Consider the following 23,756-nt stretch of genomic DNA (forward strand, 5'->3'; position numbering starts at 1 on the left):
TCTGACTTCAACTCAGGAAATGGTCTCATGGTGAGTTCGAGCCCTTCATCAGGCTCTGTGCTGACAGTGCAGAGCCTGCTTGGGATTCTCTCTCTCTTCTTCTCTCTTGCTTCTCCCCCACTCGTGCTCTCTTTCTTTCTCCCTCTCAAAAGAAATAAATAAACTTAAAAAAATGATATCAGATACATAGGGTTCATCACCCCATCGCCTAATTTTCATGAGCCCTGGACAAATTTCCTGGGCTCTCCAGACCTCAGTTTTCTCATCTCCTCTAAGAACGGCTGGGACAAGGACATATCTGAGGGGTCTTCCTGTTTTGGACTTTTTATTCTGGGGATTAAAATAAATTTGGCTGAAGACTTAGAAAGAAAACCCAATGGGAAGGTGTTTGACATTCACACGCTTACACTCAGAGCTGCCCCCAGGGCAAAGAGGAGCACGAAGCAGGTGTCTTGATGGTGTCGTGAAATTCGGAGACGTCTTTTCAGAGATCTGTGAGCCTGTGTCTTGCACGGAGAGGAGGGCGCCCGGGCTCACCTGTGTGGCAGGTGAGGTGAGCTGTTGGGACAATTCCTGGACTTGGCCATCTTGGATTTCAAGCAGCCTCCCTCCCAGGTTTGCCTTGTTGCTTTTTCCAGGACCCGTGGAACTGAAATTTGCAAGTGAGACACGAAGGTCACCAGTGAGACACCGGCAACCTGAGGAGGGTCTTGGTCAGGTTGCTAGCTGCCGGTTTTCCTTGGAGGACATCGTTTTCTGCCGACTGCCGGTGAACTTGATCTACCCACATGGCGGGAAAGCAGCTTCTTTCATTTGTGCAATGTCTAAACATGTGGTCTTGCCAGTCAGAGCGTTTCCTGGCCCCTGAAGAGGTCACAGAGGTGGCGCGGCTAAGGTCATTGTACAGCACAGCCCTGAGGACATCCCTGAGTTGAGTCGTGGAGACCGCCACGCTGGGGAGGAACTTTTCCTTAGCGACCTGGCTTTTCTTGGTTACTCTCTTAGCCGTGTGGTCCTGACCTCCGGATTTGCCCTCCGTCTGTGATTTGAACCACATCAATTGTTTGCTTCTGCTTTCTGCTCCCAGAGAAGGTCCCTGTTTGGTCAGCCACTCATTAGCTGTCCACCTTTTCTCCCCAGCCCTTCTGCACAACTGGCCTCAAATGCAGGTGGTGACAGGTTTCATTCAGATGGCTCATTATCATGGGCACAGGTGGGCAGTACTGGGCATAATACTTAGGGTTCTCCGGAAAAGTAGAATATCTATCTATCTATCTATCTATCTATCTAGATATTCTAGAATATCTACATATAGATATTCTATATAGGTATTCTAGAATAGATATTCTAGAATATCTATATATAGATATTCTAGGTATTTTAGAATACCTACATAGATATTCTAGGAAATTCTAAATAGATATTCTAGAATATCCTAGAATATCTATATCTATAGATATATCTATAGATATAGAATATATATATATATATACACACACACACACACACACATATTTGGATATATATATCCAAATTAAGATTTATTTATAAGGATTGTCTAATGGCATTACGGAGCTGAGAAGTCCCATGAGCTGCCATCCGCAAGCTGAGAATGCCAGAAAGCCAATGGTATAAATTCCAGCCTGAATCCAGAGGCCTGAGAACCAGAAACCCTGATGACACAAGGGTCCCAGCTTGAGTGGTCAAGCAGAGAGAAATAGAATTTCTCTATCCTCTGCCTGTTGACGGTTCCCACCCACTTGGGCGACGGTCGTCTTCCTTACTCAGCCTACCAACTCAAATGCTAAGGTGTCCCAGAAGCATCCTCACAGACATACTCAGAAATAATGCATGACCCGATATCTGGGCATTGGCCTGTCAAATTAGCCATCATGCCTGATTAGGTCAGGCCCACCCAGGATCTCTCTTTCTTAAAGTGAACCATGATACACACTCAGGGAGATGGGATGGCATTGGGTGCATCTTGGGGACTGTCTTAGTTTCCTAGGACTGCTATAATTAATACCTACAACTGGAAACAATGCTGATGTTTTTCAACGGGTGAATTGATAAACACATTGTAGTTTAATTGGGTGGTGGGATTCTACCGATCAATAACAAGGAATATGCTAGTGGCACATACAACGACACGGAAGGATCTTCAGATGATTACGTTGAGTGAAAGAAGCCAGATGAAGGAGAGTGATACAGCAGGAGTCCATTTATAGAAAACTCTAGAAAATGAAAGCACATCTGTAGTATTAGAAAGCAGGTTAGCAGCTGTCTGGGGACAAGGATGGAAGGTGGGGAGGGATGGGAGGCAGGATTGCAAAGGACAGGAGGAAACCGCTGAGCATAAGCAATAAATTCCCTATCTTTTTTTTTGTTTCTGGAGTGTTTGTTTATTTTTGACAGGGGTGAGGGGCAGAGAGAGAAGGGGACAGAGGATCTGAAAGAGGCTCTGCGCTGACAGCACAGAGCCCGACACGGGGCTTGAACCCACGAGCCGCGAGATCACAGCCTGAGCCAAAGTCAGACCAACGGAGCCACCCAGGCGCCCCCGAATTCACTACCTTGATGGGTGGCGGGTTCATGCGCGCCTACATGTGTCAAAAGCAGTCAAATCCTACACCTAAAACAGGTGCGGAGTGTGGTCCCTTCACACCCCAGACGTAGCCGCAGTGTGAGGCCTGACCCTGGACGGGGAGGGCAATTTGTCCTTCCCTAGATGCTCTTTGCGACTAGACGGTTCCCTGCTTTCCAGAGGTAGCACGTCTCTGGTGGGAGGATTGTCCACCCTGCAGCCCGCCTAAGTGACTCGTGCCCTGTGGGGCAGAAGAGCCCAGAACAACCGTCCCTCCCTCCGGGGTGGGGGGGTGGGCCGAGGCTGGGCCGGGGCCGAGCTGCCTCTTCAGACCCTTCCCGGAGGGAGAGGAGCGTCTGAATTCCCAGGCCGGGGGCGGGGGGGGGGACACACGCAGAGGAGAGAGGAGCACCAAATGCCGGCACGAGAAGTCATTAGGCAGAATGAGCACAAACCGTTAGCAAAAGAGAACGAACCCAAGGTTTGCTAAGGATGAGCCACCGAAGGGACGACCCCCCCATGGCGAACTGAACATCCATCCTGCCGTGTAGCCGGTTTCTCCCAGGAAATACAACCAGTCCCGCGGCCTCTCCGGCCATCGCAGCGGCTGTAGTTTCAGGGCACCCCGAGAGGCCGCGAGGACTTCACTGACTTTCAGAAATGTGTTACTTTGTTGCTGCAGCGGTCGGCCTTGGGAGCGGATTGACCATCGCTGCAAGTTTGCAGCCGGGGACTCGAGATCGTAAAGGGTCGGACTGTCAGCTGCTGAGGAAGCAGGAATCTGTTTTGCTGGCACTCTGGCGTTTTTGTTTCGACAGGAGATGGGGGGGCAGCCCAGGGGCGGGGGTCTCTGGCCCGACTCCTGGGATGCCTCCATCCAAGACGCTCCTTGGCCGGGAAGAGCCGTCAGGGCCTTTTATCACGGACTTTTCTCATTCCCTGCACCCTCCTTGCCTGCCCACGTGACTTCCTCGTCACCGGCCTCCGCTCCGTCCCGCCACTTCTGAGACCTGCTTTGTCACTCCCCCGAGGTAGCACAGAGAAAAGAGAACGGCTTGTGTAGTGAGGTCCGCTGGCTTTGAATTCTGGCTGCCCCGCTTACTAGCTGTGTGACTCTGGGAAAGTCGCTTGACCTCTCGGAACTTTTAGGCCTCATCTGGAAGGCTGCGGACAAAGGCGCATGGGGATGTTTGTGCGGATTAAGAGGACAGCGTATCGTCTAATGGAGCTCAGTTGTGGTGACAGTGTGCTGTGACCGCTGCTGGTGGCTCCTGGTCTTTGGTCTTAGTCTACTCTTCTGCTGGGACCTGATGTAGTTGGCCCGGCATCCAGGGATAGCCTTGACAGGCCTCAGGACCGCCCTCCTCATGTCCAGCATCCTGCCTCCAGGCCCCACCCCCCCACCCCCTCTGCCCTGCAGGTATTTCTAGCCTTCTGGCCACTTCCCCAGACCAGATGGCTTTCCCTGGTTTCCCTGAGGACACAGAGCCTGTCTGAGGCCCTCCACAGAGGGAGTGACTTTGGGGAGCACACACACACACACACACACACGCACATTCTTACACTCACACAAAAGTGCACACATACACACGTAGAGCCAGAAGAGAGCTTGGTTTTGACAAGCTCACCCAGAATTTTGCCATCAGAGAATCGAGAAAGAGGCCCTTGCAATTCTAGCATTAACCAAGTTGAGTGTCGGGGCGCCTGGGTGGTTCCGTCGGTTAAGCGTCCGACTTCGGCTCAGGTCATGATCTCGCGGTCCGTGAGTTCGAGCCCCGCGTCGGACTCTGTGCTGACAGCTTGGAGCCTGGAGCCTGCTTCTGATTCTGTGTCTCCCTCTCTCTCTGCCCCCCGCCACCCCGTTCATACTCTGTCTCTCTCTGTCTCAAAAATAAATAAACGTTAAAAAAATTAAAAAAAAAAATAAAGTTGAGTGTCATTCTGAAAAATACCACTTTGCTGTGAATGGTACAGAGATGGGCTGGGGCATGCGTGGGGAATCACCATCTTCAATGCTTAGTCCTTCTCAAGATCCATTCCAGCCCTGGGGAGGGGGCCTGAGTGGGGTCTCCCGGCCTCTTTTACACGTTTCTGCCCCGTGGGGGGACTGAGGACAGGCTGTGCAGGACCCAAATCAGCTGGTGGACAGACAGGGACCAATCAGAGGCTGTTGCTGGGGAAACACTGCTCATGCCAATTCCTCTGGACTGGGGAGGGGGTGCCAGCCTGCCCGCCCTCCTCTCCTGCTCCCCCCTCCGCCTCTCAGTGGCCCAAATCCTGTCTCCTCTTTCTCTCTCTCTTTCTCATCCATTAATAGATGCTACCCCACAGATGTCTGATGTGAAATTGCACAGCAGTCTAGTGGGTCTGCTGTGGGCACAGGATTAGGCCAGCAAGTCTGAACATACCAGATTTTTATGACCCATCCATCCCTCTGGGGGTGAATTCAACATCACTCCATGCTACACAGGAGGCAGGTGGGGGGTGCTGGTTCAGTCCAGCATTTTCCAGGACCTCTGCTGGGAGAATGGAGCCCCAGGCTCAGTGCCAGGTGACCGTGGGCAAGATTGGGTGCAGCCCCATTGGCCACGAGCAGCCGATCCGAGCTCCACACCTGCTCTGCTGATGGACCCCACCGGGCTTTGGCAGCCGCGTTTCCTGAACTGACGCACAGCCCCACTTCCGGGGGCCTGCGCTTGCAACATCTTTCCACCATAAAACCGCCATGGAAGTTAATTGCCTGCATCGCTTTGCAATTGAACAGGTCCATAAAATGTTCATTTGGTGCCGTCTCAGGGACTGAACGGGTGGCCAGTCGCTTGGCTTCAGGCGACAGCTGACATCTGGGGGGCGGTCCCTAGGCAGGGAGGCGTCTCCGAAATTGCTGATGTTGAGCGTTCGGAGGGACTTTCTCGGAGCCGTTCCAAAGCGTGTAGGAGCGACTGGTCATTTACTGGAATATTCCTGCCGGGGGCTGTGGAGGCTGCCAAGAGATATTTGCAAGTAAGTAGAAAACTTGTGTGTAGTTGCACGGGCAGGGTAACCATTGTCGGCTGCTGTTGCAAAGGAGCCTCGCATCCCAGTGCCTTGGACAACAAAGCTTTCCTTTTTTAAAAATTTTTATTTTTTAATGCTTATTCATTTTTGAGAGACAGAGAGAGACAGAGTGCAAGCAGGGGAGGGGCAGAGAGAGGGAGACACAGAATCCGAAGCAAGCTCCAGGCTCTGAGCTGTCAGCACAGAGCCCGACGTGGGGCTGGAACCCGCGAACTGCGAGATCATGACCTGAGCCAAAGTCGGAGGCTTAATTGACGGAGCGGCCCTGGCGCCCCAATGGTAGTTTTAACTTGCATTTCTTTGGGTCGCCTCAAGGTTAAACCATTCAAAAGCAGGCATTCCCTTTTGTGTGAAGTGAGTTTCCTCTTTGGAGGAAATGGCTTATTCTGATGGGTTCCCACGGCCAGACTCATGGTAGAGTCATTTTAAGACTTTGAAATGAGCACTTTGTTGATAAACTTTGCAACAATTAATCACACCAGCAGGTCCCTTTTCATTTTAATTGTACTACTGTCAGATTGTGTGTGTGTGTGTGTGTGTGTGTGTGTGTGTAAGCCCACCAGGGGGCTTGAACTCATAACCCTGAGATCAAGACCTGAGCTAAGGTTAAGAGTCCCATGCTTAATCAACTGAGCCACCCAGTGCCCCAATCTTTTATGTGTTTTTATTTATTTATTTATTTATTTTTAAAATGTTCATTTATTTTTGAGAGGAGAGGGACAGAGAGAGGAGACACAGAATCCGAAGCAGGCTCCAGGCTCTGAGCTGTCCGCACAGAGCCCGATGCTGGGGCTCGAACTCATGAACTGTGAGATCATGACCTGAGCTGAAGTCGGATGCTCAACCAACTGAGCCACCCAGGCGCCCCGATTACTTAATTTATAGTATTAAAGAACTTCTTAGCAATTTGGAAAAACGTCATGTACACATTTATGCTGGATATCAAAAATATCCAAAATGGAGGGAGGAAAACTCTAAAATAGGTAATAGAATATTCTATCACTGACCTCTTATAATTTTTGGTAATTGTCCTAGCATGACACTTAGTGCATAGTAGATGCTTAATTAATATTTATGGCGTGATGGGGTGCCTGAGTGGCTCAGTCGGTTAAGCGTCCGACTTTGGCTCAGGTCATGATCTCGTGGTCCGTGAGTTCGAGCCCTACGTCGGGCTCTGTGCTGGCAGCTCAGAGCCTGGAGCCTGCTTCGGATTCTGTGTCTCCCCCTCTCCCTGCCCCTCCCCTGCTCAAGCTCCATCTCTCTCTCTCTCTCAAAAATAAATAAACATAAAAAAATATAAATTTATGTCGTGACTTGTAAGCACTCAACACGAAAAAGTTTCGGACAGGAGTTGGATTTTGTAAACTCCTTGGTATAGAGTAGTAACAGCTAACCAGCTGTATCCTGTGGCTCTGTTCACACAGCCGTCACGTGGCCCCAGGTACCCTGGCCACTGGACCTTTCTGAGGCCCATCGGAACGGTCAACTCCTGGCCCTTCAGAGTCCCGGCACGGGTTTGTCCTGCATGGTTGGTGGCTGCCTGACACTGGCAGTTAAATACCTCGACTGCACCCTTGGAGGCAGATGCTGTTTATTCCTTCTTGCCTTAGAGCCAAGGGAAGTAGGGGCCCAGAGAGAGGTTGGGACACTGGCCCAAGGTCACACAGGTAGGAGACAAGGGCCAGGACTCAAATTTCAGATCATCTGGCTCCAGAGGCAGTCCTGTGAACCATCCATCACCCAGACTCCGGAGGAGAAAGGCAACAGTGTAATCACTCGTGATGTTTCCTGAGGCCGCTTGGCTGGGCTTTCCGCCACCTTGGGTTGTTCTGGACTTTGGGGTCTCACAGCTCCAGTTAGAGCAGGGAGGATCTGAGGGTCCCTGAAGCAGGATCCCTGCTGTGTTTCTGAGATGCAGGGTCCTCCCTCCCCACCCCTCCCCCATCCCTGGTGGCTCCCCACCCAGAGAAGCCAGCGGATGCCCAGTTCTTGCTCGGAAAACCTTGGAAGTCCAGAGTATTGGATTTGTTCTTCTCCATACTCTTAGCTCCTTCCCGGGAGCCTGCACAGGCCTGGGGAAGAAGGGACACCACCCTCTCTACCTCGATGGGAGTGTGGCCCCGAGGCGGCTTCGCCTGCTGGGGGCTGTGGTTGGAAGCCCGGAGGAGGTCTGCTCAGCCAGCTCTCTCTACGAAGGCCCAGACCTCCTGCTCATCCCTTCTGGAAGGTTCCCCCTCTGCATCTGCCAGGCCGGGCTAGGCAGAGGGGAGCTGGCTCGGGCTGGGCTGTTTCGTAGGCTGTTTGGGTGGGGCCCCCTGGGCTGGGGCCTGGCCTGGGCTGCACGGCGGGGGGCCCGGTGAAGCTTTGAGCTCCTTTGGCTCCTCCGAAGGGGTGGGGTGAACCTGCTGCTGGCCGTAGGGGGGTTGGAGCTGAGTAACTCAGGTTTTATGCTGGGCTGGGCTGGTGTTGGCTCTGACTTTGGTTGAATGTATCTTGGGCTGTGCTATGCACAGGGCCGGGCTCTGGAAGGTTCCACACCAGACATTTTTAGTTGCTGGGATGGGCGGCTTGATGGGCCTCTGGCCTGGCAGGACCAGGTGGACTGGTCCTACATGTCTTTGGATGAGCTCGGCTCCTGGTCTGGTCCGGGCTGGGTTGGGCCGGGGGTGGGACTCGGCAGGCTGGCCTGTCTTGCTCTCTTTCCTGGGCAGAGATGACTTCTGAGCTGGATTGGGAGGTATTTTTCCACTCGACTCTAGAAATCAGGGGCTCAGGTTTCGGGTGCAAACACTGTGTCCCAGGTGGGGGACATTCGGCCAAAAATACCTTGTGCAATCTTCGGGGACCATCCCACCACACTGCCCCCTCCCGGGAAGGAGGCGGCTGTCCCCGATCCTTGACCCAAGTGAGGCAGGGGTTAGTGGCATCCTGCCTGTGGAGGGGGCTCAGCTGGGAGTTGATAAGCAGGCTTGTTGAGATGGCCCTTCTACTCCTGCCTGTGTGACCTTGGGCCAGTGACTCAACCTCTCTGTGCCCTCACTTTCCTCATCTGTAAGATGGGAATAAATAATACCCCCACCCACAGCGGACCTTTGCTGGGAAGTTGTCTGTGTCTGTATGCATCCGTCTGTCCATCTGTCTCAGGAGTCTGAGTGCTCGTTTTTGGGGGCAAACGGACCCTTCATGCTCCCATGGTTCTCCCCAGGTTGGCCACAGAGCTGATGGGGCTGTGAGAGGGCAGGGCCTTGTCCTTTCTGTCCAGAGAGGTCCACCCAGAGTCACTGGGTCTTATCCCCTAAAGTCCCAATCCGCCGGGCAGAACGCTCACGGTCAGAAACCTCACAGACCCAGGGGGTAGTGGCCACACTTTATGCCGAGGAGAAAGGAAACTTGACAGAGGCTTTTATGCTGGTCCAGGCCCCTAGCCCCAGTCTGCCCACTTGGCAAACAGGGCACAGAAGCCCCCAGGCTGGAGTCTGAGCGGAGGAAGCCAGGGGATGTGAGCGAGAGCCTATAATGACAGCCACCACGTGTCCCTTCAGGTAACACCAGGGTGGCCCCGAGCTGGGGTTGTGAACCAGGCTGTATTTGTACGTGGTCTCTGGGAAAACAAATTAAAAACTCATTTTAAAGTTAACTTATTTATTTTGGGAGACAGAGAGAGAGCACGAGTGGGGGAGGCAGAGAGGGGGGACAGAGAGAATCCCAAGCAGGCTCCACGCCCGACACGGGGCTCAGGACCTGAGCCGAAATCAAGAGTCAGAGTTTGACCGACTGGGCCACCCAAGCGCCCCCCCCCCCCAAAATAATTTTAAATTAAAATTTTAAATAATCATATTTTTTGTTTATCTTTCATGTGGCCCGCTTCCAGTTAAGGTGCAAAACTGAAGCCTGATGGAAATGATGGTTTACATGTCAGCGTCAGCTTGCATGAGTGGCCACGGGGGACTGTGGTCTACATCATAAATTACTTTCCACGGTGAGTTCAGAGCAACTTTATTTTATTTTATTTTATTTTATTTTTTTCAACGTTTATTTATTTTTGGGACAGAGAGAGACAGAGCATGAACGGGGGAGGGGCAGAGAGAGAGGGAGACACAGAATCGGAAACAGGCTCCAGGCTCTGAGCCATCAGCCCAGAGCCCGACGCGGGGCTCGAACTCACGGACCGCGAGATCGGACCGCGAGATCGTGACCTGGCTGAAGTCGGACGCTTAACCGACTGCGCCACCCAGGCGCCCCTCAGAGCAACTTTAAAAAGTACCCCCCAGTGTGGGGCGCCTGGGTGGCTCAGTGGGTTGGCTGTCTGACTTTGGCTCAGGCCATGATCTTGTGGTTCGTGAGTTTGAGCCCCGTATCAGGCTCTGTGCAGACAGCTCGGAGTCCGAAGCCTGCTTCGGATTCTGTGTCTTCCTCTCTCTCTGCCCCTCCCCTGCTCGCACTCTGTCTCTCTCTCAAAAATAAAAACAAACAAACAAACAAAAGTACCCCCAGTGCATTTACCACGGTGCCTACCCAGACCAGAGTCCTCTCAGGTGGTTTCAATTTCTGACATTTTTGGGGGTGGTTGGAACTGAGCAGTCCATGGGATTTATACTCGTCTAGAGGCTGAAGCTGGTGGGCAAATCCAGAATTTTCCAGGAGGGCCAAATTTTATATAGCTTTATTCTTTCCACAAAGAATAGTAGATGGTAACACACAGCTTCATGGATTTTATGATTATAACTTTTTAAGATTCTTTCCCTGGGAGAAACAGATGGGCTCACCTGAAAATAAAACTGTCCTGGGGCCGTCTGGGTGGCCCAGTCGGTTGAGCATCCGACTCTTGATTTCAGCTCAGGTCATGATGTTGCAGTTCTGTGGGTTCGAGCCCCACATCAGGCTCTGCACTGGGCGCATGAAGCCTGCTTGGGATTCTCTCTCTCTCTCTGCCCCTTCCCCATTTGCACTGTCTCTGTCTCTCTCAAAATAAATAAATACACTTGAAAAAGGAAAAGCAAAGCAAAGCAAACTGTCCTGATCTGAGAAACAGTCCAGTCCGTTTCCCCTCCGTCCTCCACGGGGAGGTCAGGGAGGGGCCGAGGCTGAGCCCTGACCCCTCCTCACGGCTGGGGTCCCTCCATTCACAGTGGGTGTTCTCTGCACCCACTAACAGCTCACTTTGTTCCTGACTTTTCTGCCTTTTCCAGGAAAGCCTGGTAGCCAGGAGGATGTGCTGATTTTGGAGTCGGACAGTCTGGAAGCTTGACACCTGGCTCCATCACTGGATGGCTTTGGGCAAAGCAGAGTCTGTCTTCAGCCTGAGGCGGTGATCAGTTTTCAGACTGTGCCCTGCTGTGGGGAAAAGACTTGAGCAGGCTGGCTGCCCCCATATACGTGTATTTGGAATTTTAAGTGATATGTGAGGATCCGAAACATAAAACACCCCCCGAGGCAGTGAACAAGGAGCGAGATATAAAATACCTGTAAACAGTTTCTGGGATATTCTTCCCTTGTATGAAGCATGCCGAGGTGGGGTGGAGCCTGAGCACTGCTGAACATTTCTAAAAGGAAGAGGGACAGGTTCAGACGCGTGCGTTTAGGTGGATGGTGCCACAGTATGAATGCAGCTCGGAGGCAAGACCAGGGAGCAGGCGGGTGATGCCGAAGTTGGCGCAGAAGATGTGCCCGAGGACCTTGCAGCAGGGATGCAGGAGAGCTCTGGGTTGCGGACCAATTTGAGAGACGGATCGGATGTGGGGCGAGCGGATCAGAGAGGTGCTTGGGCTGACCTGGTTTCTAGCTCAGGGCACTAAAACCTAAAGCGCTCGGACCCTCAACTCCAGTGGCCTCGGCCCCGGCAGGAAGCGCGAGTCGGTGGCTGGGCGCAACACGTGAAGACCCGGTCAAGTTCAGATATCTTGGAAACTCCTCCGTGTGGCCAGAGAAAGCCCGTGGAGTTGAGCCTGCGGATTTGTTGGGACCTAGAAGCCAAGGAGGTTTGGGGTGACCGCCCATATTGAGATGACCGGGGAGGCAGGAAGGATGCTTAAAATCAGCTTTCTCTTTGGAGCTGGCGCACCTGGAGAGGGTGGCCGAGGCACCTGTCTCCCCTCTTCCCTACTGGCATTGCCAGCCCATGGTCAGGATTTATTAGCTCTTACTCCCCATCTCCCACCTTACAGGGTGCAAAGCAGCTATAACACAAGTACAGACTCTGATCTGATGGAGGGAGGGATGTGTGCCTTCCTTCCTCCCGCCCCTCCCTGCACCCCTGCCCGCCATAGGTGACTCTGAGGGCCATGGGACCCTCCTAGGGCTTCTCTGTCCAGGCCCCACCCCAGCCCCCAGCCCTGGATGGCACCTCGTCTTAGCTGCTGCCCCGTCTTACTAGTAGAGAAAGCAGGACTCGAGAGGGGTGGAATTACTTACCAAGGTCACCTGGGAACTGGGAGGCACCTAATCATGGGCTGGGACTGTCCCTGTGAGGCACAGCACCTAGGACCGGCCTGTGAATCAGGGAAGGACAGGAGGAGGTCACCCTCCCACTGACAGAGGGACAGAGGGACAGCAAGGAGCAGAGAAAGAGGTGAGGCGAGCCAGAGGCCAGAGCCTCTCCTGCAGCCTGGGTTTGCCAGCCTGGCCCGTTCCACACCGCGTCTGAGCTACAAGCCCCTCGGAGGGTGCCTGACCCTGGGAGTGGGAACTGGGGACCCCCGGGCTGGATCTTGCTATCTTCAAAAAAAAAAAAAAATTGAAATAATTTCCAACTTCCTGTTGCAACAATAGTATAAAGACCAACGATTAACATTTTGCCACATTTTGCTTCTAGCACGTACATGACTTTTTTTTCCCTTCACCAGTTGAGGGTTAGTTTTAGACCTCATGCCTCTGACCCTTAAATATGTCAGTGGGTGTATCATAAGAGTAAACACGTTCTCCGTCAAAATGCAGTCGTCCAATTCGACTTTGGTACAATACCATTGTCTACTCTACAGACATATTTACATTTTGGCCTTTTCTCCCCAGACGGTCCTTCCTGGCGATCTTTTTCTCCCTCACCTGATCTAGCATTTAATCCAAGACGGTACATTGCGTTTACTCGTCCTGTGTCTGTTTTCCTTTCACCTGCACTAGTTCAACTCTCTGTCTTTGTCTTCTTTTCATCTTGGTACGTTTGAGAAGCTATTTTGTGGAATGGCCCCCAGGTTCGGTTGGTCTGATGCTTTCCAAGCAAGTTACGCCTTTCTGGCAGGAATAATAGGAGATGCATGAAAAAAATGAAGCTGGTGGCAAATAAAACTCTGAAAGATTTTACATTTTGTCTTATTCTGTGGGTCTTCCTGTGAACTAATAGCTCTGTTCCGCCACCCCCCCCCCCCGCCCCCTTCCCAGAGCCTGGGGTCCTGCTGGAGCCAGTCAGGTGGTCTGTAGACGGGGCAGGGGCACTAGGGTACCAGCTCCTCACCTGGCCTGCTCCCCTCCTCTGGGTGAGCCCACCTGGCCAGGTGGGCACTAAGTGTGTGCTTCCTGATGGGCCCGCCATTTTCGGTTAAGACAATCATAGAAGATTCTAGAAGCAGTAGGAGGCCCATAGGCTCACAGCAGGTGCAGGAGCCCTCCGGGCCTGGAGCCGCCCCCATTTTGTGAGTATAATTACAGAGAAGTGGGTTTGGATCTTACTCACCAAGTTTTGTTTACACAGCTACCCAAGAATCAGGCATTGGCTATTTTGAGCCACTGCATCCTGTTGGTGTGTAGTTCCGGGAGGAGGGAAGGTGTGAACGTTTTCGGGGGTATGGGCCGCTTGGGCCCCCTCTCCCGCCTTCCGCTCCCCCCTTCCCCTCCACCTGTCTTCTCCTTTTCTTGCTGTTCATCCGTGTGAACACTAGGTGGCAGTGGTCCCCCATTAATAACCCAGGGAGCCCCAGCCGCCGCAGCGCGTGCGCAGCGCAGGTGGCTGCCCACCCCCAGCAGCCAGTCTGGTGGCTTTCAGCTCTTTCCAGCCTTGGAATCCTGTCTTCTGGTGACATCTTTTTCCCACCCACTCTCAAAACGTTGAGATACAATTCACATACCATAAGTGCGCCCCTTGAGAGCGTACAGCTCAGTGGTTTTTACTGCATTCACCGGGTTGTGTGACCCTTTTCTGCTAATTACAGAACGTGTCACTTTGGTAAGATCTCACACGGAAGGCGGATATGGTGGAACAGGCTAGCCAGGATTTTTTTTTCCTGTTGCTGTGGCTGGGGAAAGAAGCTACCGCGCCCCTCACACTGCACGGAGAGCTGCAGATTTTTGGGGCCACCCACCCCCTTGGAGACAGATGGTACAAGCACACCGGTTCAGCGTGCTTCCCTCTGGTGCGGATTGCGGATGCTGTGTTTTTTACAGCTTGATGGCTTGTGGCAGCCCTGCGTCGGGCAAGTCGTTCGGTGCCACGTTTCCAACAGCATTTGCTCGTTTCGTGCGTCGGGGTCACATTTTGGTCATTCTCGCAACATTGCTCATTCTTTTCGTTAGTGTATTTGTTATCGCGATCCGTGACCAGTGATTATGACTCCCTCTCATCTCAGATGATGGTTAGCATTTTTTACCAATAAAGTATTGAAAAACTTTTTAAAGTTATTTATTTTGACAGAGAGCACAAGTGGGGTAGGGGTAGAGAGAGAGAGAGAGAGTGAAGGGGGAGAGAGAATCCCAAGCGGACTCTGAGCTTTCAGCACAGAGCCCAATGTGGGGCTCAAACTCATGAGTGGTGAGATCATGACCTGAGCCAAAACCAAGGGTTGGATGCTTAGCTGGCTGAGCCACCCAGGCGCCCCACAAAGTATTTTTTAAATTAAGATCTGTCCATTGCTTTTCTAGGCATAATGCTATTGCAGACTTAATAGGCTACAGTTTAGTGTAAACATAACTTTTACACGCACTGGGAAGGCAAAAAAGCCACTTGACCTGTTTTATTGCCATATTCGCTTTACCATAATGGTCTGCACCCAAACCTGCAGTATCTCCAAGGTATGCAATCTTTGCTTCCCGCCCCTCCTTGGGTCTATGGCATCTGACGGTGGAGGGGAAGGGAAGGGGCAGAACGTGAGGTAAAGGGCTTTCTCCAGGGCCTCCCTGTGGCATTTCCCTCCCCTGTCCCGGGAGCGAGTGAGAGAGCAGGAAAGGCTCGCTGGAGGAGGTTGGGGGCGGCGGTGGGGCGGGGGGCGCCCTCCCCGCTCCTGCCCTTGCTAAGCTGTGAGTCAGCTCGTGGGCTTTGGCCCTGCCATCAGACTGGCCTGTAATGCGCTGGTGGGTTTATCGGGAAAAATTGACATGGCTGCGGACCTTCCGGTGTAGGGAATTCTGCAGGGGCGAGACCCCCCCCCCCCACCCCCGGCCCAGTTCTCTGCGGCTCTGGGAGGAGACCCCAGGGGTTCCGTGGCTAGCTCCACGGGGAGAAGGTGGAGGGGGACTCGAGCCTGGGTGTGCGAGGGGCTGGGAGCATCGCCCACTGGCTGTCCGTCTCTCTGTGGCTGCCCCCAGCATGGAGCAGGCTGCGTGCAACTTTACTTACACCGCCGCGCACCCTGGGTAAACACAGGGCTCGCTCCGCAGTCTACGAGCCGCTTCTAGCGTTCCCTCAAGTTCAGTTGGGGCCATTGACTAATTCCGGCCAGGTGACCGAGTCACTTCTGGGCCGAGGCAATGCCCGGCGGCTGCGCCTGCTCCGTCTCTTGGCTTCTGCCGGAGCCGCACCCGGACGGTCGGAGGACGGCGCGTGCTCACGGCGCATGCGCACCAGCCCGTGGCATGATGGGGGGAGGGGTGGGGGACGCCGCTGAGGGGCCTGGTGGCGGCGGCGGCCGTTCCTCGTCCTGACCGACACCTGCGCCGCCTTTGCAGGGACCGCCACGAAGGACGAAGACCACCTCCGAGCGGGACCCGCCGGCGGGGGGCTGCTCGTTACCAAGGCAACCGCTCCTTCTCGGCACCCCAAACACGGCAGAGGGGCCAGGGCCGTGGAAGCAACCAGAAGAGCGCCCTCGGGCCCCGCCTCGAGGCCCTTGGCGGGAAGAGGAGAAGACGAGCGGTGCCGGGACTGGACTGCAATAACCGGAAGCACCTGGAACGTGATGGGGCCCTCCGAGAAGCCCCTGCAGGGGTGGGGTGGGGAGGGGGGGTCCACGGAGCGTGGCCCGGGCAGTACCCGCGGCGGCTTCGCCCTTGCTGCCCCTGCTCGGTGGGGCGCGCCTTCTGGCTCTGGAACCGGTTCCCGGGACACGCAGGGATGCTGTGGAGGACGCAAGGCCCGGCAGGTGGGCGCTTGGAGGCCACCCTCTCTGGGGCCCGCCCCGCCCCTCCGCGGACACGCTCGGGCCGCGTGGAGCACGGGTGGAGCACCACCGAAGAAGCCCGGCCCGCTCGCTGCTCGGGCAGCTCTCGCAGGCGGCAGCGTCGTGGCTCCGGCGCGGGATGGCGCCCGTGGCCGCCGCGTTCCAGCGCCGAGGACGGACGGAGCCAGCCCTCCTCTTCGCCCATCAGCCGTGCCGTGGCCTCCAAAGCCACCCAAGAAGGGGCCACCGCGGTGGTGAGGAAGGTCAGTGCCCCTTCTCCGTCCCTAGAGCGTGCCCGGAATCCCGCACGAGTGGGTCGGTGACATCCAGGTCGCCTCGTTCGCGTCGCCTGTGCTTAACGTCTGGCCGACTAGCATCCGTTCTCTGTTCGTTGCTTGGGTCCGCTGCTGGGACTCGCTCCCTGCCCCGGAGCAGTTTGCAGCCTGGAGTGTGTGTGGGGGGGACGCGTGCACATGCATGCACACACGTGCACACACCAGACACACGTATACAGGCGCACACGCATCCATGCTCACGTGCACGCGCTCCCACACGCACACACGTGCACACACGTATGCATGCACACACGCACAGAGTGCTGGGGAGAGTGCTAGCTAGGTCAAGGTCTTGCTCCTGCTCCCAGGCCAGAGAGAAGCTGGAGGACATCGCCTGCCCCTAGGAGGTCTGTGCAAAGGCCCTGTGGGGTGCAGTGGTGAGGGCCTTCCTCGAGGCCCAGTAGCGGGAGGAGTCTGACATGGACGAGTGGAGACACAAGAGGTCGGCCCTGAAGGAGCCCAGCTGAGCTCTGGGTCGGGAGGGTAAGAAGGGGCCCGAAGAGCAAGCAGCTTCTTATTTGAGCAGCATCAGAACCGCCCAGAGAGCCTGCCAAAACCTGGAGTGTGGCTCCACCCCCCGCGTTTCTGATTCAGCGGGTAGGGGGGCATCACGAATTCGTTGGGTTTCCATACATTCCAGTGGGAGCTGGTGCTGCTTCGGGATGATTGGCTTGGAATCTGGAGGCTGGAGGCTCAGGAGAGAGCTGGGCTGTGGGGCGGGAGGAAGCTGGCGAGTGGTCGGGGTGGGGATGGCTCGTCCCCCTGCTGTTGGGGGGGGGGGCTAGTGGATGGAAGGAGGGGGGCACACCTACAACGGGGGACCGCCTTTGCTGCCGCATCACCCTCCCCGCCGCCGTCTGCTGAGGTCTCACCACGGGGCAGGCACGGCACCGAGTGCCTGCTTCCTGTGCTCTGTCCACGTGAGAAGCGGGGTGACCACTGCACGGCTCACTTTCTAAGGTCACAGGAAGATTAAATGCGACCTCGCCACACCGTGGTGGCTGTCACATTCCCTGGGGGCACAGAAGCCATCCGTAAAAATCTGTTTTCCCTTTGGTAAAGGAGGCGTCTAACTCTGGTTCCGTCACCTCCTGTGGGAGGCAGGATAATGGTCCGCCTAGATGTCCGTGTCCTGACCCAGAACCTGCGGATACAGTAGTTTGCATGGCAGCGGGGGGACTTTGCAGGTGATCGTGGTGAGGGCCTTGAGATGGAGATACCATCTTGGGTCATTCACGTGGGCTCAAAGTAGCCACAGGGCTCCTTTATAAGGAAGGAAGGAAACAGGATTATGGAAGACAGTAAGAGATGTGATGATGGGGTGGGGGTGGGGGGGTAGAGAGAGAGAGAGAGAGAAGCTACACTGAACTGGCTTTCAAGACACAGGAGGCGCCGTGAACCAAGGAGTGGAGGTAGCCTGTAGAAGCTGGCCATGCCGAGGAAATGTGCTCTCCTCTAGAGCCTCCAGAAGGAGCCAGCCCCGCTAACCTCTCGATTTTAGGACCTCTGACCTCCGGAACCGGAGGAGGGACAGGTCCCCACGGTTTTCAGCCATTGCCCCGGTAGGAACTTGTTACAGCAAGTAACGAGAGGCCAATACCTCTTGGTTCCTCTGTTCTGCCCCCGTCTTCCGACCCTCTTCCTCTTTCCAGAGGGTTTGGTCCACAAGAAACTTCCTCGGGGAAGCCTCATTTATTTCCCCAACTAAATAAATACCCCTGCCCTCCTAGCTCCCCAAATGTTTTCGAACAGCAACATCACGATCGTGGAAGTGCGTAAACGTTTTGCGTCATGACTGGTGAGGGGTTTCCTCACTGGTTCCAGACTCGGCTCCGAGAGGGCGCGGCTGTGTTCTCCCCAAATGTGTCATCAGCTGACTCTGCAGAGGCTCCGAGAACGGTTGGGAGATGCAGGGACAACCGGGCCTCCAGTTGTGTGCACCGTTCCCCCCGGGCGGGCAGTGCCGGGTGCTGGGGACAGAATGTGACCGGGTGGAGGGACTGGAGAAATCCCATCCCCATCGGAGGGGCAGGGAGAATGAACATAAAATGCGTGCAACTTAATTCACGGTTTAAGTAGTCGAATTCTTGGAGACAGAAAGCAGAGTGGTGGGGGTGGGGGGACCAGGAGAGAGGGTGGGGGGTGAACGGTGAATGCGGACAGGGTTTCTGTTTGCTACATTTTATGTTATGTGTATTTTGCCACGATGGAAAAAACCAGCCTGGGGCGCCTGGATGGCTTAGCGGATTAAGCGTCCGACTCTTGATTTCGGCTCAGGTCATGATCTCACGGTTTCTGAGATCGAGCCCCGAGCTGGCCTCTGCACTGACAGCGTGGGGCCCGCTTGTGTGCTCTCTCTCTCTCAAAATAAATAAATAACATAACAACCCCACCCTGTATCTAAAACAATAAAAAGTGTCTGCGGAACCCAGCATTTGTGTCCCTGCACTAAAAGTCTTCATTCTCTTAAAAAAAAAAAAAAAAAAAAATAATTCATGGTGTCAGGCCATGCTGGGAGAAATGTCAAGAATGTTCCAGTCCAGTCAGACATGAAGAACCAAGGACCTGCCCTATCCCAACCTGGAGTTTCATGAGAGGGAGCTGCATTTCTGGGGGAGGGAGCTGGGGAGGTGACCCTCCTGGGGTCACGGGGGTGGGCAGGGCCTCCTGGACTCAGGGCCAGGCTTCTGAGGGGTTCCTGGCAGGGAAAATTCTACTAGTAGGATGTTTATTTAGGGGCACCTGGGTGGCTCAGTTGGTTAAGCGCATCTGATGCTTGATTTTGGTTCAGGTCATGATGTCACAGTTGGTGAGTTCGAGCCCCGCCTCTGGCTCTGCACTGACAGTTCGGAGCCTGCTTGGGGTTCTTCCTCTCTCTCTCTCTCTCTCTCACTCGCTCAAAAGAAAGAAATAAGCTTAAAAAAAAGAAAGAGATTTATTGACCTCATTCTCTAGCTCTGTGGCAGGACCACCGTTTTCACTTGAGGACACCAGGGCTCCACGGGGTTTGGGGTCCCAGAGCTGAGATCCCGCCAACGTGGCAGGACTTCTGAAGTCGTTCGGGAAGACAGCTGGCCCCTGGGAAGGGGCGGGGGTGGCAGGCTGGGGACTGGAGGCAGCTGGGCCAGGGCCAAGGACCAGAAGGCCGGGCTGAGTCACCAACAGGCTGAGCAGATACCGGGGGCGCTCCTGACAGCCACCAGGTGTCTCTCTTGATTCGTGGAAAAGGTCTGCAGGCTCCCTGTGCTCGGCTCCCAGGAAGACCCCGGCCTGCGGGCCTGCCGTGTCCCACGGTGGGGCGGGAGTGAGGGTCTGCTGTCCCTGAGCCGGGCAGCAGCTATCGGCCACATCCCCGTCCCTGCAGCCCTTGCTTCTGTCCCCACCACCAGGATGTGGGGCAGCGTTAAATGTGGCTGCACGTGCAGACCGTGGGGCACGGCGCAGGCACAGCCCAAGGTGTAGTTCGCCATGGTCTGTGGAGCGATGATCGTTTGGGACCCCCAAAGCTTTGGCGAGCCGGAGTGACCCGTCGGGCCTCGGCTGGGAACAGGAGCCTTGGAAGGCGAAGATCTTTCTGGCACTTCCGTGGTCGAAAGAATAAGTGAGAGGCAGTGGTTTTTTTGGCTTAACCCTCCTCCTTGGGGCTGAGATGGCCCCTCCAGAGCCCTTCTGCCCACTGCCTGACCTGGTCGTGAAGGGCTCCGCTCCCAGGCGCCTGATTGCAGGGCTCTCAGAGCGAGTGTGTGTGTGTGTGTGTGTGTGTGTGTGTGTTGGAGACCCAGGCCTCCCATTTCCCCTCACGCCTCCCTCCCCTTCGCCACCATCTCTCCAGCAGCTCAGCCCAGAGGGGCAGGATGGGGAGGTGGTGCCTGTTTCTCTCTGTTCTAGAAGGGCTCACTGTCTGCCCTGCTAATCCAGACAGAGCAGCCCAGCGGCACCCTGTCTGTCTGCGTAGACAGCCACATTTACGGAGGGCCTGCTGTGTAGATGGACACTGGGTCAGCTCCCGAAGGGTTGGTAGCCAAGTGGGGAGGCAGCACGAGACAAGTAGACCGGTAAATGAACCGACATGTCTCAGATGGTGGGGCTGTTCCAAGGGGGAATAAAATGAATAAAATGAGGATGGGGCCCTGGAGAGGGAAGAGGAGAAGCAGGTGGGCGGGAAGATAGTCTCTGCCGGCTGTGACCTGAGGGATGAGAAGCTGGCCGGCCATCTGGGGGAAGCACATGGAACAGCAAGTGCAAAGGTCCTGGGGTGGAGGGGAGCCTGGTGTGTGAGAAGGCCAGCATGGCTGGAGCACCGTTGATGGGGGGTGGCCCCTCATGAAGTCAGAGAGATGGCAGGGCCCAGCTTATGCAGGGCCTGTGAGAGAGCGGAGACTTGATTCTCACGGGGATGCACAATCTGATTCACTTGTGTATGTGTGCGTTTGCACATGTGTGTGCTCGGGGAACAAACAGGCAGATGATGACGATAAATATTTATTGAGCACTTGCTGCGTACTAGGTCCTGGGCTAAATACATCATGCGTGATCTCATTTTTAACTTGGGGCAGGAAGTTATGATTATTAGCTACCATCTACCCATTTCGTAGATGGAAAAACTGAGGCAGAGTCTCTGTTCCTGCTCCCCTAGCTGTTCCTTATCCCAAAGACATCTCTACAAAATGATGTCATTGTCCTTGGGAAGAGGAGTCTGAATGGGTGATTGGGTGATGCCATGGGCCTTTCTGGGCCCTAAATCGCAGCCCTGGGGGGAGCCACGTGGGGCGGGCAGGGAGGCAGGGAGGCTGACCCTGGGTCTGGAGAAGCCTCTCAGCTCCAGCCGCGTATGTTCAACGGGCTTTGTTATCCAGATGGAAAATCTAGCAGGAAAGGATGAACTTGGTGTAACCAGCCTCCTTGTCACCATTTCTCTGCGTGTCTGCTCTCCCCTGGGTCCGCCAGCCCCTAGAGAGGAGGGGGGCTGGATGCTGTGGCTCCTGGCCCTCACGGTGCCTGGCACAGCGCCTGGTGTGCAACAGGGGCTCAGTCAATGTCCCATGAGTGCAGAGCCTGCTCGGGAGAGCAGGGGTCTCCTTTTTAGCGGAAAGTGGGGTCCCAGGGAGCAAGAGAGGGACAAGGCAGAGAGGGAGCCGGGAGGGCAGGGCCTGCTTGTGGAGGCGGCTGCGGTGGCTGCTGCTGGGGGTGCAGCGTGGCTGACCCCTGTTCTTTTTTAAGTTTACTTATTTATTTTGAGGGAGACGGAGACAGCACGAGTGGGAGAGGGGCAGAGAGAGAGAGAGGGAGACAGAGAATCCTGAGCAGGCTCTGCGCTGTCAGCACGGAGCCCGATGCGGGGCTCGAACCCACGAACCCGGAAGATCGTGACCTGAGCTGAAACCAGGAGTTGGGCGCTAACCGACTGCGCCACCCAGGTGCCCCTGTGGAGGCCTGTTCTTGATGTGGGGTGGGAGGGCTGGGCGGAGGGGACAGGCGTCCCAGCGGCTGTCGGCTGTTGCTTCTGAGGACAGTCCTTGGGAGAGGAAGGGGAAGCACGTGCCCACTTTTGCCCCACTGGGCGTTAACTACCTCCCTTCTAGGAGCACGCGCACGGTCGAATGTGGCAGCGTATTTGGCGATGACTTTCAGTGGCCTGGCGCTCCTGCCCTTGGCTGCGATAGGAAGGTGACGGCACATTCCTGCTGAACTGTTCGCGCTAATAGGGGTCTCGTGGTCACACACCTCACACTGTGTCAGAACAGATGTTCCTGGCAGGACCCCGCAGGGCCAGCAGGGCCCCTGTTCCAGCCCGAGGACGCCAGGGCTCTGGGCTGGCAGGGTTCCGGGGCTGAGATCCCTGCCTGCAGAGAAGCAGGCTTGCTCACGCCTGCCCGACCCCCAAGTAGCGTTTGGGGAAGACATCTGGCTCCCCGGAAATCCTTTAGCTTCGCCAGGGAGTTCTCCGTGCCCCGGTGTGGTCTCCCTTTTTGTCCGGAAAGCGGCTCCGTGGGTGGGAGCCATCCCTTTTGAGCTGTGGCTTGGCCACACTGGGAGAACATTGCCCGGGGTCTGTTTCGTTTCCACCAAAGGGAGGGCCCTGATGGCCGGTCTGGCTTTGGGTGACAGGCACGTCCACGAGTGGGGGACCTGCCTTCTCAGCTGCCTTTTTTTTCTTTAAAGTTTATTTACTGTTGGGAGAGAGAGAGAGAGAGAGAGAGAGAGAGAGAGAGAGAGAGAGAGAGAGAACATGAATCAGGGAGGGGCAGAGAGAGAGGAGACAGAGAATCCCAAGCAGGTTCCAAGTAGTTGTCAGCACAGAGCCCGATGCGGGGCTTGAACTCACAAACTGCGAGATTGTGACCTTAGCTGAAGTCGAGTGGGATGCTTAATTGACTGAGCCACCCAGGCATCCCCTCGGCTGCTTTTGGGGTGGGGATGGCCTTGGGCGCAGACTTGGCTCAGCACAGTCCCTGTTTCTGGGTTTTGTCCCCGTGTGGGTGATAACCTGATTTGCTTCTCTCCTCTTATAGAACATTTGACTTGGATGACCCTTTCTTTCTGAGGTCACAACCTTTCCTTTATCTCTGGGGGCGGGTTTGGAAATGCCTTCCCTTAGCCTAGAGATGGACCGGAGAAAAATGAGCTAAACGTGTTCGGTTAGAAAAGGAAGCACCTGGTCCCTCTCCTTTCTTTTCGAGATAGGAAGATAACGATTCTAATAAAAATAGTGGACAGTGTTGATGGGCACCTCGTGGCCAGGCTCTGTTCTGGACGCTGGGGAGCGGGTTCCTCTCGCTCGGGGTCTCCGAGTGGAGTGGGAAACACTGAGGAAAAAAGCAGTGAGGTAGAGAGGCAGGTTGGAGGGGCTGCTGTGGGGACCGAGGCTGGGTGTCTCACTGACCTCAGGAGGGGAGCCCATGGTCCTGCAGGGACCCAGAGGAACCAGTGGCTGACAAACAACCTGCTGAAAGATGCTTTCTCTCAGAGCCCAGTGCAAAGTGCTCCCGGAGCTCATGGGGGAAGAGCAATGAACTCACACTGGGGGTTGGGGGCTTTCTAGAGGAGGGGAGAGGGCATTCCCTACAGAGGGTGCAGCCTGTGCAAAGGCCCGGTGGTGAGGGCAACGGCTCAGGGTGGTGGGGCAGCGGGGAGAGGGGATGGGGTGAGAAGCTCAGGACGGGTCACCAGGGCGTGGGTCTGGAGTGTCTTGTGCCCCATGGTGACAGGGTAGCCCCCGTCGGGAGTGGAGAGGGGTGTGGTGCTGTGAGCTGAGGCCCTGGATGGTGTCCCTGGAGGGTGGACTGAGTTCACGAGGCGTGGGTCCCACCAGGGCAGGCATGGCGCCGAGGGCTGGCCGAGACTTGGCCGAGTCAGTGCACGGGGGTGTCTCCCACACAGGGCTCGTTTTCTTCATTTAGCGAACCTTCGGGAACAGGTGCATGTGCCAGACCCGTGGTCCCAGGGGGCTGGGATGAGGACAGGCTGAGTGTGGGCCCA

General features: G+C 55.3%; 2 long non-coding RNA genes across 2 annotated transcripts in view; both read left to right on the forward strand.

Annotated features, from left to right (window-relative positions):
- The first annotated feature begins 5,088 nt into the window (after positions 1 to 5,088).
- On the forward strand, positions 5,089 to 12,937 carry LOC123588869. The gene is made up of 3 exons (XR_006708046.1): positions 5,089 to 5,587; positions 9,513 to 9,620; positions 10,831 to 12,937. It is a non-coding gene; the product is annotated as an uncharacterized LOC123588869 (long non-coding RNA).
- A 2,532-nt stretch (positions 12,938 to 15,469) lies between these two features.
- The window catches only part of LOC123589785, a 560,443-nt gene continuing 552,156 nt past the window's right edge, over positions 15,470 to 23,756 (forward strand). Inside the window, exon 1 of the long non-coding RNA XR_006708461.1 lies at positions 15,470 to 16,205. This is a non-coding gene — a long non-coding RNA (uncharacterized LOC123589785). The remainder of the gene's footprint in view (positions 16,206 to 23,756) is intronic.

Source organism: Leopardus geoffroyi, chromosome E3 (assembly GCF_018350155.1).
Source record: "Leopardus geoffroyi isolate Oge1 chromosome E3, O.geoffroyi_Oge1_pat1.0, whole genome shotgun sequence".
Classification (NCBI taxonomy): domain Eukaryota; kingdom Metazoa; phylum Chordata; class Mammalia; order Carnivora; family Felidae; genus Leopardus; species Leopardus geoffroyi.